The sequence below is a fragment of the Alligator mississippiensis genome, chromosome 3, assembly GCF_030867095.1.
Source record: "Alligator mississippiensis isolate rAllMis1 chromosome 3, rAllMis1, whole genome shotgun sequence".
In the NCBI taxonomy this organism is placed as follows: Eukaryota; Metazoa; Chordata; order Crocodylia; family Alligatoridae; genus Alligator; species Alligator mississippiensis.
In genome coordinates, this window is record NC_081826.1 from 218953943 (window position 1) to 218968128 (window position 14186).

The window sequence follows — 14186 nt, forward strand, 5'->3', positions numbered from 1 at the left end:
TCCAGTGGGGGAAGGAGACAAAAATAGAAGCTGGGTCAGTAGTTACCTGCATGGGTTGTGCTATGTCTGTGTTCCTCCCAGAAGGCAAGTTGGTGTCCAACTTGGAGGAAAAGATTCAAGACCTGGAAGCACAGGTATCCACACACTGCAGCAGAGGGAGCAAAGATTTTTTTGGAGAGTAGTCATGACAAACTAGTTCAGGAGATGTCAATGAGTAAAGAAGAGAAGTGGTAGCATATTACTGCTAGGAGAAAGAGGGTCCCCAGAAACCACGAAGCAGAGATGGAGGTCAATAACCACTTTCAGGCACTGTGCATCAGAAGGGCTGGAGAGAAGACAGAGAAGGAACCAATGGCTGACATGCACCTCAGATAGACCCCACAGATCAGAAGGCAAGTGTATGGCCATACAGATGGGGGCTCCAACACCATCCCACTAAGGGGGAGGAGAAAAGCAGTGGTGCTCGTGGCTGGGGACTCCTTCCTGTAACGGAATGAAACACGCATTTATCGTGGGCATCTATGGTCCCATAAGGGGTGTTGTTTACCTGGAGTCTGTATTCAAATAACAGATTGCCAGAGATCAACCAGCCCACAGACGACTACCCTCTACCACTACTACTACCCTTTTCTGCTTGTCAACATAAGCACCAATGATGCTGCCATAAATGATCCTGAATAGATTACAGGAGATCATAATGTTCTAGGCAGGAGTTAAGATTAAGAGGCTTGGGGTGAAGGTACAGACCCAGATAAGGGCTGTTGCGTCACAGAGTTAAATGCTTGAAGGAGAAGGTGGTGTTGATGTGAAAGCTCTGACCTTTTTGAAAAAATAGGCAGATGTTCTTGTGAAGGACTGCTCTCAAGAGATAAGATCCATCAGACTGACTGGAAAGTAGGGATGTAAATATCACTTAAAACATAGGCAAGGCTCTTTGGGTAGATGTGATATCTTTTATTAGACCAACTGAGTAGTTGGAAGAAACTTCTTTGCAACCTTTTGTTTTTTTGTCGTTAGACCAAAACACACTACAACCAAAAACCCAGCATTTAAAAACTACTCATTTAACTTCCTCTAATTATATCAGTTAAACAATTAACTGACAACACAGTTAAACAATTAACTGATTACAGCAGCTCAGATATAGCTGCTGGGAGCCGCTCCCAAGGCCCTTAGGCCATGGCCAGCCAGACAACAGAGGCCATGTGAAGCCCTGTCCTGGGAGGGAGCCAGCACTTGTGAATGAGCAGCTAACTGTTTAACTGACGAGTCATTAGGCTGCTCCCTGTTTTCTCCTTAGACTATGGGTACCAGTCCCACCCCCGCTCCTGCCTGCCCTGATGCCTTCTGGTTCCTGCTGGGGCACTGCCAGGCTTCCCTTCCCTTCCAGACTGCCAGCTTCCAGCTAAAGGATGACCAGTAAGGTAACTGGTTATCACTGCATTTATCAGTTAAACAATTACTCATTTAATCATTTCACAGTCCTACTGGAAAGAGCATCTTTTGGCACTGTGTGGCCAGCCTAGTAAGGATGGCTTTAAACTAGGCTCTATTGAGAATGGTGAACAAACCCCTCCAATCGCAGGGCATTCATTTTAGAGGGAAGAGAACAGAACCAAGAGAAAATGCTTAGTTTCACACAAAGGACTAAAGCCACAGGAAAATAAAAAGGGATGAATGAGGAAAACGAGTAATACAAAATATTTTAGATGCATGAACGCAAATACAAGGAATATGGGGGACATATTAGTCTATCCCCCAACAATACACTCTGTTTCAGAATGAGAGTTTTCAAAAAGTGGTATCACATTACATATTGAAAATATGCACAAATCGCTCTCAGTCCAGAAGGAAGACTGTAAATCTGAATGAAGATAAAAGCACGGTGGTAATATTATGGGTTGGGGTTTGTACAGTGGAAGGTTTGTATATTATGGTTGAGAAAAAGTAGTGGTAATATGGTGTGGGTTTACTATAGGCCAAAGTCAGGAAAAAGAGGTGGATAAAGTACTCAAGATGAAAAATTATCCAAAACACCTGTCTAGATATCTTCTGGAACAGTAATGCAGCCAAACATAAAAAGTGTCAAGTAAGTCCCAACCTGAAAGAACAACTTTGTTCCAAAAAGATGAGCATAGGACTAGGAGACCATCTACCTTGGATCTTGTCCTGACCTACAGGTAAGAACTGGCTGAGGATGAGAAAGTGATAGGGAAAACGGGGAGGTGATCACACTAGGATAAAAATAATGATTTTAAGATAGGAAAAGCATGAGGCTAACAAAACAAAGACACTAGATTTCAAAATCATTGATTTCAGCTGATTCAGGGAAATTAGGCAAGGTCCCAAGGGAGGAGAAACTGAAGGAAAAAGAGGTCTAGACAGTTTCTAAAGAGTACAGCACTGGAAGCTCAAGAAGTTATTCCAACACAATATAAGTACAAGAGAATGGCAATTGCAGCTGCACAAAGAGCATACTGATTGCCCCAAAATCAAAAGGAAAACCTGGAAGCAAAAGAAAGACAGATAAAAACAATTTTTTAAAATTCAAATCAGATTAAATAAAACAAATTCTGATCAAATTTTCCTTTTTAAAAATAAGCCATCTTAAAACTAAAAAAAAAACCCACCCACCTAATTGAAAATGTTGGGTTTTATTGAAAAATAATAATTTGTATCCAACCTGCTTCTAACCCACAATTCTATGAGTAGTAAACAGTAAGGTGGCAACTAAACTAATCAGAAGTCAAAGATTACCCAGAAATTTTAGAATTGTATAGTGTAGGCATTTTGTATGATAATGAACTCCCACAAAGATACAAAAACTACAATTACACTTTAGAATAAAAATTTGAAAAAAAAAATTCATTGTAACCTAAATCCAATTTTGAAAATTGCTTAAAATGAGTTTTTCAAACTATAACCCTTGCAATATTTGCAAAATGTGGACATCAAGTATGTCTTATCTGAACATGTTTTCAGCTGGTAGGATAAATCATTTTTCTGCTCAATTAATATTTGTATTTATACAGCATTTACATAATAGTTTATAGTTTAACATTTGTACAGTGTGAATGTATTTGCAGAGATATGCACATACAGGAACTCAGATTTATTGGAACCTGTCCCTAGCCATTAACAATAGCATTCAGTTACCCAAGATGCCACATTTTAAAATAGCTCAATTTGTGTGTGCGCGCATTTTACTAAAAGAATGAGACTTTTTATAATAAGGTTTAAGTGTGAAATTCCATATGCCATTATGTTAGAATCTCATTCTACAGTTCTCCCATGATTAAATTCATATCAATACCACACAAACAATTTTATTGTGCTAAAGATCACTACAAGAGCTAACCTTATTATGAAGTAAGTTTCACAGATCTCTAGCTACCTGCTTTTAAATGTAATATATTTTACATGGTAAGGTACATTTAAAGTGTTTCATACCAAATAGTTTTGCTTACTAAAGAGCAAATAACACAAATTAGTGTAATTACACTAAGTCAGTAATTCCCAAAGGATGTACTATAGCAGAGACCAGCAGAAGCGTGCCACAAAAAACGAGCTGGATGGGTCCTGGGCCCACCTGGTGAGTAAAGTGTGCCACCAGTATTAATCCAGAACAAAAGTGTGTTCCAGGTATCAAAATGTGGAAAACACTAAAAGTTACATCAAGCAGCTGGCACAATTTGTTTCTCATCCTCTCCTTCCCCCTCAGATAGCTAAACTACAATTTTAGTTTAGCTGTTGCCATGTATAATTATAGTTTTCTACGCACTGTAATTTTTTTTTTTTTTAAGTATCAAGAATAAAGTTAAGTTTGACATATTAGTACCAGACTTATTTTGTACAAAATGTTAAATAATACTCTGTGTACAAAACAGGAAGTCAGAACAGAAGGAAAGGACTGGATGAAATATCCTGCCTCACTTTAGACCCACATAGATAACTACCTCTCAGACACAGATGTTATGCAATTATGACAAAAGTTAATAACATACCTGTAAGTTAATGACATCCCTAAAGTCACCACTAGTATTAACACCAGTGTCCAAAGAACAAAATTAAACACAAAAAAACCCCCCAAAACACAAAACAGTGCGATTTTTCTCCAAGGCTAGAAACTGTTGTTAAATCAAACCCTTCTCCTTACCCATTTCAGATTAAGTATAACTTTTTTTTTTATTAAAACAAAAAGCAAGAGAATTTTATGTCAGAAATCATTTGGACATAACCGACAAACATGCTGAAGTGTCCATCACTACATAACTTCCTACAATCTTCTATCATATGTGCAAACAAGACTGAATCCTAACACACACCAATTAAGTGCTGTCAGGACTTTTAAAACTGTCTTCTATACCAGGGATGCTCAGTCTTTAGCAGGAGCAAGAGCTTTCAGCGCATTCAGCAGTACAACAAGGTGGCTCTACTGCATCCATTTAACAGTTAGGGCTTACGAAGCTGGAAGTACTGTGGTTCACTACGGTACTCCCTGAAGTCCTCAAGTGGGACAGACATGTCCAACGATTTTCTTCCTCTAAGAAAAGTATGACTACATCTCTTACTTCAGCTCTGAAAGTGCAAACACTAATGAACATGCTTCACTTCACACACCTGAAGAGTCCTACTGAAGCTAACAGAATTACTCACATACAAAAGTTACACACCAATTTCTATTCCAGGATCAGAATTGGGGAGAACAAAAAACACATACCTAACAGGCAAGAGCCAAAAGTGTCTCTCTCCATTTCAAAAGTATCTATCATCTTTAGGTGAATAGACAAGATAGTCAGAAACTGAACCCTAAAAGTACACCAAGACTATTACAGACAAGTTTTGTTCATTCAGAATAAAGAAAAAGCTTTTCTAAGTTGGAAAGTTTTCTTTGATTACTAATTCTTGTTTTTTTATAGAAAAAGTTTGTTTACGCAATTCCAGCAGCCAAGGGTTTAAACTCATCCTATCAAATAGGAAACACTATTTTTTACTTTGATAATATAACTTTTTCATTAATAATTAATGTCTTTTTAGTGACAACTCATTCTCAGATCTGCACAAGCAGTGCTTAAACAATTCAAATCTGTTCAAAAATAAGTCAAAAGTCCCATCAAAACAGTATCTCTGAAACAACAGCTGGACTCTGCAGAAAAAGCATGGGTGTACTAATGTAAGTAAAGGCATTTCTTACATCTAGATGGCGAGTCATCTGGAAAGGAACTATAGAAGCCCAAATAAGACCAAGGAATCCATGAGAAGAGAGAAATTAAGGTCAGATGGACTACTGATTCTGAATCCTTCTTGTACCATTGCTTAAACACAAATAAGGTTCTGCCATCCTTGTCTACCTTGGTAGCTCCTTGCACATTAAGTATTCCCTCTCAGTGTTATTTAGAAAGAATTTTTTTGAGTCAGCCCCTCTGGAATATTTCTTTAGCTGCCCAATTACATGTCTGCCAACAAATGCACCCTGCTTCGTTCTTAACACAGGCTGGAAATATTGCCACATTTTTTTTTCCAAATGACACAGCTAAGGAGTTGCTCCAAGCTGACAATCGCAGCAACTGTTCCAAAATTATCCCATTTGATGCTTAGCATTTTTCTGAATAATTCCCTTTTGAAGGCTCTTAGATGTTTGTCTCTACCTCTGAGACTGATATCCAGTTTTCACATCAATAAGTTAAGGTGAAAATAGCATCTGTGCTGAAAATTCAGTTTTGCCTTTAAATGGCAAATTTTGGATGACCAAATCTCGACTAAGCTGGTTAATGCAACTGCCACTCTGTCACTGACATTTTGTTCTGGAGTTCTCCACTGGCTTGCATCTTATTGGTTGGGAACCGACTCATTTCTTCTGTTCCTTTGCCTTTTAAAACAATGTCAAAATTAGTGAGAGTCTATCCAGCTCTAGCTGAACAGCAGTATGTGTTTAAACAAAAAAGCACTCACAGAACAAAAAAAATCTTATCACAGCAAGTTCAACTTTAAAGAAAGCAACACTTCTCTCATACAACACACCCTGGAATAAGATACACGCACACCTTGTTTTTGAAAGGCAGAATGAAGAAAAAAAAGGATATTTGTTTGTAGTAGTTAAGTAGTAGCAGCTAAGGAGCCAAGCCTCCTTACTGTTCTGCTCGAGTGGATCACTACAGATTTTACTTTATTTCACCCAGCAAGACACTGAAACCGCTCTTACCACATTTCTTGCATAGAATGCACACTCCAGCTTCTAGCAGCTGGTTTTTGGGAACAAGGTACGTGCGTTGCATATGAGAAAATATGGTGACAGGAACGTCTAGAACCACTTCACAATGCCATCAGATGTTATTTTACAACTAATCTGGCAGACAGATTACCAGGGAGAAGTTATTTTATATTCAAAAGTAAATCTACTGGAGAAACATTAGGCATGTTTACACAATCCAGTGTTTTGGATAATGTAATTTTTTATTTTATTTAAAGAAATAGGCTAAACAGTGTTCACAAAATTATTAAAGATTACATGCAGAAAAACAGACAGAAATAAAGGCCCATGCAACTATTTAAAAATATTTGAGGGAACAAAAATACTGAATCCCTTTCTAAAATATAATTTTTTCTAATAAGCAAATATTTCTTAATATACAGAAAACACATACAAAAGCTATATACAACAGTAACAAGAAAAATATTTGAAAACTAGATTTTACATAAACCATATGGGAATTCACAGACTTGCCCCTTATGCCATTGCACAAGCAATTCTAGCCAGCCCTTGCTACTTGCTCTTGTTATTTACAGAAACTAAAACTTGTACCTTCATAAGATTCCTGTTACAGGCTTAGACATCTATTTAACTACAGCAGTATTATCTATAACTAAGACACCAAGCACTCCTTTTAAAGTCTCTTCCTTTAGGTTATAAGCACACTACTGCAAAATTTCCTAATAAAATATGATTTGCTTCTAATTTGAAGCAAACAAAGCATTAAGAATTTGTGACTTGCAACTCCCTCAACTAGAGTCATGCCTCTTGCATGCATAATATGATGGATACTAAATTTTTTTTTTAAATTACTTACCCAAAAAAAGAGTTGCACTGTTCATGGCAGTATCTTTTCTTCACCATAATGTTCACGTTTTGGAAGGAAATGGCATGCTTTATACCAAAGAAAAGCAAAGAAATATAAATACATATTTAGTATCTGCAGTTATTTGTGCATTTAAATACCTTTGATGCTTTACTCAGATTACTATACATATGATACTGCTAGTTTTCATAAAATTTAGAATTAGTCAGTAGATTTCAATTAACATTATTTGAGGTGCGAAGGTATCCAAAGCATATTTAGGAGCTTTACAACAAGAAATCAGCACCATACTTAAATATGCACCCTATAAATCAGAAAAAAATAATAATAATAGATTATAATACTTTAATTACATTTTACTATTTAAAAAATTAGAGCCAAATACCTGTACAACACACGCTTCCTCTGTTCCCCGCCCCCACACCAATCCCCTGGCATTAGTTCCTGTTTCTTTTCCCTCTGCCTCTAATAGACACGCATTTCCTTCTTAAAAATAAAGAAAGTAAATCAGTCACCTGATCCATTTGTTTCTTTTATGAGCAAAGCACTAATACCATAAGAGACAGAGGACTAGCTCACATTGGATTTTGAAGATGAACTTAAGCTTAAGCCTGATAGTAAGGAGGAGAAGGGAAAGCATGGGGGGTGGGGGAAAGAGTCAGGATGACTTTACACCAGGGATGTAAAACATACGTCCCATGGAGCCCTGCCATCCAGCCCCAGTGCTATCCCTTAGCAGAATCGAGCCCAAACAGGGCACAGCACGTATCCACAGCACGGGGCCAGTCTGCAGACGGGATCTGGCCCACAGACCCCGTCCTCTCCCTCTAGCATACCTAATCCATCAGCCACTCCAGCAGGTCTGGGACCGGTGCCACATGCAGTGCGTATCCTGGAGCTGCTTGGGGCAGGCACTGTGTGCATTGTAGCTCAGCTGCACCACCAGCTGAGCCACACATAGTGGCCGCCCCAGCTGGACTATACCACATGCAGCCCCCACTCCAGCAAGTCTGGGATCCACAATGCACACAGCACTGCTGCAGCTTCCTTAGCCTGACGAAGGGTTTTTGAACCCGAAAGCTTGCTTAATAACTATTCTCCAACCATTTAGGTTGGTCTAATAAAAGATATCAAATTCACCCAAGGAACCTTGTCTGCCTATATCCTTAGACCAACACGGCTACAACCTAAACCCCCACAGCACTGGCAGGCACTTTGTGCACTGTGGGTCTCAGACTGGCTGAAGTGGGTGCCATGCAAGGTGCAGTCCCAAAGCTGCTGGGGCAGATACCAACTGCAGTACAGTCCAAGTAGCTGTTGGGGCAGCAGCCAATTGTGGCACGGTACAGCAAGGGCAACCATTGCATGCAGTGTGGCTGCACCTCTGGTCAGATTGTGCCACACAGTGCCCATTGTGGCACACCAGGATCCTGCATTGCATGCAGTGCCAGTCCCAGACCAGCTGGAGTGGCCATCAAATCAGGTGTGCCAGGAGAGAAGAAAGGGAGGGGAGGGAGTCCATAGGCCCACTGCCGCTCATGAGGCCTGCAAGGCCAGGTAAATGCAACACCCCTGCTTTACACAGTCAAAATCTATACACAAAAGAAACTGAACCTTAATAGTGAAAGTGTATATAGACTCAAGGAAGAAGGTGAAATGGGTCTTGTGGAGGACAGTAAGGAAGGAATTACAACAGTCTAGAGTGGCCTGGGGGAAAGGTTATTTATTTAACAAAAACGCAGCATGAAGGAAGAGTCAATCAGACAGACGTTCAACATTATTAAACTGTTTCAAAGCTGCCTCAAATGGTTAAAAAAAACCTACCTGGAAAATCATGGCACTTTTACACATGCTCCAGCAGTGGGCACTTTAATTAGAGTGGTTCTGAGAGTCGCTCTAATTAAAGCACCTGCAGCGTTTTGTGCATCACTGTCCCTGCACTTCAAAATGGTGGCAGGGGCACTATAAAGCTCGATAAACAAGCTTTAGTTAAAGCACCCCCACCACCATTTGAAAGCATGAAAATGCCAATACACGAGATGGGGAGGCTGGCTGGCGCCACCATTTTGAAGCACAGGGATGCTGATACATGAGATGCAGAGGCTGGATGAAGCGTGCCAGCCAACTTGATTGAGTCTGCTTCAATGCTCTGTAATTGCAGCACATCAGAGCAGACTCCCTGCATGTGTCCAGGTACCTTCAAGTACTATTTTGAACAAATGTACATTCATACCATGTCATATGGGGACATCAAGCATTCCATGACATGGGCCTGGTCAGTCCTCCAGACATGCCTCACTGGATCAGTCCTCACCGCCCCACCTGCATCCCACTGGTACAACTGACGAACAACAAGGTAAAGACCAGAATTTGATCCAGTATGTGTTACAACTGCGGGAGCGCCTTGAAGCTGCTCAGAGTGAGGTCGTAGGAAACCTCAGAGGCACCCAGCAACGTCAAGTGAGATATTACAACCGGGGAGCCCAGGAAAGGAAGTTTGAGGTGGGGGACCACGTGTTGGTTCTATTATCAGACCAGCGGAGTAAGTTACTTGCCCGGTGGCAGGGACCCTATGAAGTTATACGCCAAGTGGGGTTCTTGGATTATGAGGTGTATCAGACAGACAAACAAAAGAAGAAGCAGGTATACCACATCAATCTGCTGAAGAAGTGGGAAGAGCGAGAATGTATGTACCTGGCCTCCCATCCTGACGAACTAGAATTAGGACCCTCTTTGATAGAGGGAAGCGGACCGGGTAACATGGAACTGGCCGCGTGACTAACGGAAGACCGGAGGAGACAGGCAGCCAAACTAGTCAGGGAATTTGGAGACATGTTTCAGGAAACGCCTGGGGAAGCTCAGGGTGTGGTACACCAGATAAAAACTCCTCCAGGCCAGGTGATCCGGGAGAGTTGAAGACGGATTCCCCATCGACTACAGAATCCGTCCGATAAAAACAGAAATTGAGATGATGCTAGAGAAAGGCATCATACGCAGGTCCCACAGCCAGTGGCGGAGTCCCATCGTGGCGGTACCTAAGCCTGATGGAAAAATTTGTCTACATGTCAATTTCTGGAAGGTAAATGCAGCAGCGAAGTTCGATGCCTACCTGATGCCAAGGGTAGATGAACGGATAGAAAACATTGGACAAGCTCGCTACATCTCCACCTTAGACCTGACGAAAGGCTATTGGCAGGTGCCAGTAGCACCTGAAGACCAAGAGAAAACAGCATTCGCTACCCCGTGGGGTCTCTTCCACTTGCGATGCGCGCCCTTCGGACTACATGGAGCCGCAGCTGCGTTTCAGCGTCTAATGGACAGAGTTTTGGCCCCCCACATGGGTTATGCTGCAGCATACATAGATGATATTATTATATATACTGAAGACTGGGCCGAACACCTCAAAGCGCTAAGGGCAGTAGTACAAGACATCAGATGGGCTGGGCTGACAGCCAATCCAAAAAAGCGTACCATAGGGAAAAAAGAGACTCAATACCTGGGGTTCCTAGTAGGAAGTGGAAAAGTGAGGCCGTTATTAAGTAAAGTGGAGGTCTTGCGGAAGTACCAAATTCCCCAATCTGAAAAACAAGTGAGGGCTTTTTTGGGGCTAGCCAATTATTATAGAAGGTTTGTACCCCACTTTGCAGATTTAGTGGTACCATTGACAGAAATGACGAAAGCAGGGGCTCCTGCCAAAGTGAGATGGACGCCAGAGGCAGAAAAGGCATTCCAGGTGGTGAAGGAAGCACTGTGCCTGCAACCCCTGCTGTATGCCCCACACTTTAATAAACCCTTCCTGGTGCAGACTGATGCGTCAAAAGCAGCAATTGGAGCGGGGTTGATCCAGGTACAGGGGGAAGAAGAGCACCTTACAGCATATATAAGTAGGAAGTTACACCTGCCTGAGCGGAATTACACCATGATAGAAAAGGAGTGTTTGGCAATTAAGTGGACAGCTACTATCTGTTAGGACGGAGGTTCACGTTGATAACGGACCACGCGCCCCTACCCTGGTTGCAAAGCATGAAGACAGACAACGCTAGACTAATGAGATGGGCCCTTAGTCTGCAACCATATTGCTTTGAGGTAAAACATCACCCAGGAACTAAGAACATAAGCGCGGATTTTTTCTTGAGGCAATACGAGGAAGAGGAAGGGCTAGGTGGAACAGAAAGACCACGGCCAAAAGAGAAAAGTGGAGGGGTGCAGGTAATAAAGAACCGACACCCTGTTACTAAGAGACAGAGCGGTTTCCCTAGGCACAGAACCTTCCAGTTAGGGCGGCTGACACAAGAGAACCTAAATCAATCCCTACCAGCCGGTCAGGTGGCAGGAGGAGGAGGATCAAACCTTGTAGAGGATGAGCCGAGGAGGTCGGAATGACGGCCAAGAGGCAGACTCCGAACGGCTACAGTACTGTGCCCGACACCTTGGTCTGAGAAATACCCAGACCCGGAGCCATCCTTCTCAATTATTTAGAGGATGTATGGAAAAGATAGGCTTTGATTGCACCCTACCAGGGATGGCTAATGTGGGGGGACTACCTGTGGCAGGGTAATTCCCAATAAATCCCACATGGTGCACCCTTGGGTAAAAGGCGAGGAGGAGGCACCTGAAAACCTCCGCCTTCCGTATCTGAGTTACTGGGTGCCTGAAGAAAGGCCAAGAAAAACCTGAGATCGGTGCAACACCTAACAAGAATGAAGATCCATCTCGGTGAGTCGGGATCTTGAGGGGGGAGGTGTGTCACAGAGCACTGAGGTGCCCTGCTCCCAAAGAGGGGAAAACTGCTAGGGAGGAAGCCCTAGCAGGGAATAAGGAGCCCAGCTGTGGGTTACCAGGGCAACCAGAGAAGGTCAGCTGACCAGTAGGGGCAGGGCCTGGCTCCCTTTATAAACCCTAGGGGCTGGGGCCAGAGTCAGTTCCCCGCCAGAAGCTCAAGAGGAAAGAGCTCTGTCATGGAAGAGAGGGGAGGCCTGACTGCAGGAGCAGCATTTGGCACTGCTGAGGGGTGGAGTAATCCCCGGGTAGGCTTGAATGTTCTTATGGCCAAGCGGCTTCCATTTAAGTTATAGCCAGAGGGCTGGTGTTTATGTTGCTGTTTGTTATACTGGTGGTTTGAGAGAGGCTATCAGGGGGTGGAGGAGGCCTCATAGGGGACTCACAGCGGAGTGTGAGGACCCCAGCACCAGTGAGGGCGCAGCATTCGGGGTGCAAAGACCCCAGTCCCAGAGAGGGGCAGCTGAGAAGCCCCAGAGACGGGGGCATTACTGAGAAGCCCAGTGAGGGCATGGTGAGCCCGAGGGGGCGACGTGACAGAGAAGGCCCTGAGAGAGTGCATCAATATTGAGGAGCGCCCGAGAGGGGGCAAAAGCCCAGAGAGAGGGCAGCTTGACAGATAAGGCCCCAAGAGAGGGCAGAGTGCCCGGAGAGGGGGTGAAAGCCCCAGAGAAGGGAGCAGCTACTGAGAAGCCCCGGTGAGGGCGTGGTGAGCCCCAGAGGAGGCAGCAGTTGACTGGGGAGGCCCAGAGAGAACAAAAAGGGGGGCCAGTGCGTAATTAGATTGAGACATAACATCTATTCCATCGGCAAGGTGTGGACTGCGGTGTAGGGGAGGAAACAGAGCCGCAGATAGTGCCCCCTGGCAGCGGGACAGTACAAGGGAAGCCTCCCGCTAATTAACACCAATTAATCAATTAATAACAAGGTGTGGCAGGCGAGTAGGCGGACGGTTGCCTCAGGAACAGGTGTGCAGGCCCCGTTTAGGTCGGCCCAGATCGTGTACCTGTCATACAAGCCCTGGGAACTAGGGCAAAGCTTTGGTTGCTGAATCTCTGAATCCGAATCGAATCAGGAGACCCATTAATCTCTCTGAATCGAATCAGAAACCTCCAATTCAATTTGGAGAACTGAAAGTGGACCAGAAGTACCCCCTATTCTGTGACTGGTGCCTCCTGGGCCTGGAGGAGAGGCACCTGGGGTCACTCCATGGCCAAATGCCAAGCCCAGGGGGGGAGGGGGAGGGCAGTCCGCTGCCGAGCACATGGGGGACCTCGCTGTACTCCTGTGGGACATTCCATCCACCCCCCCATATCCACATTCACAAGCCACGCCTGGTACCTTAAGGTATGTGGAAAAAAAACATATAAAGTTGTGTCTGTGGCCGAACTGCTGATTCTCCGAATCAGAATAAAATCTTCAGATTCAGCTGAATCGAATTGGGGCAGTGATCCAAATCAGCAAATCGAATCACTGTCCCCGCAATTGGTCCAAATCCACATTGAATACTGCCCGCTTCGTGCGCCCCCTACAAACCTACAGGTTTGGCGGCACCAAACTAACTAGCACCACAAATGAAATGGACCTGGGGGGGTAATAATTAGGTCTGTGCAAAGCTTCGGGTGGCAATCTGATTCGGAAGAGATGTGGCCCGGTTCAGTGGCCAAATCTCTGAATCCAAATAGAGTCAGGGGACCAATTAAAAGGTCTGAATCAATTCAAAGCTCTCCAAAACTTTGGAAAAGATTCAGAGAGCTTTAATGATTCGGGCAGTCCCCAATGGCTGCAGCAGGGAGCTGCAACCAGCTCTGAGCTGATAAGTACTAGGGGCGGGGGAGCGCAGGCTGAAGGAGGGGACCATGGGGGGAACTCTGCCAGACCCCATCCCCTGCCTGCTCCCCCAGCCTCCACATGGCTGCCCCACCCATCCTAGCTCCCAGTGCTTTAAAAAAAAGCCCTGATACTCACTGGGTGCTGCCAGGCAGGGGGAGATCCCTGCTGCCCCCCTCCACCACAGCCCCACAATGCCTGGGGGGGGCTCTACACAAGTCCTCTGACCCCCCCACTCCCTCAGCACCCCCCCCCATGGCTGCTCCACCCACCGCAGCTTGGATCCTTTAAGAAAAAAAACAAAACAGAAAAGCCCTGGGACTCACCACTCCTGCAGCGGCCTTGGGGCTTCAAGAGGCTATTGCAGAGCCCCCCACATGGTATAGGGCAGTGGGGATTGCCCCCCCCCGGCAGGAACCACAAGTCCAGGGCAGGGTTCGTTTTGTTTTTCTTAAAAGGCCGGAGCCGCTATGGGCAGGGCAGCCATGGGGGGGACACTGG

At 44.2% G+C, this 14186-nt stretch overlaps 1 protein-coding gene across 5 annotated transcripts in view; it reads right to left on the reverse strand.

The window, feature by feature from the left end:
* The window catches only part of CSNK1G3 (casein kinase 1 gamma 3), a 147143-nt gene that overhangs the window by 117743 nt on the left and 15214 nt on the right, over window positions 1-14186 (reverse strand). For 3 of the 5 annotated variants that reach the window (XM_059724903.1, XM_059724901.1, XM_059724904.1), the window contains exon 2: window positions 7068-7144. The exons of 1 other annotated variant lie outside the window; for it this stretch is intronic. The gene's annotated coding sequence lies outside the window, so the exon portion shown is untranslated. Of the gene's footprint in view, window positions 1-5796; window positions 5816-7067; window positions 7145-14186 lie in introns of those variants that run through there. One more of the 5 variants, XM_019478101.2, reaches the window with a different exon arrangement.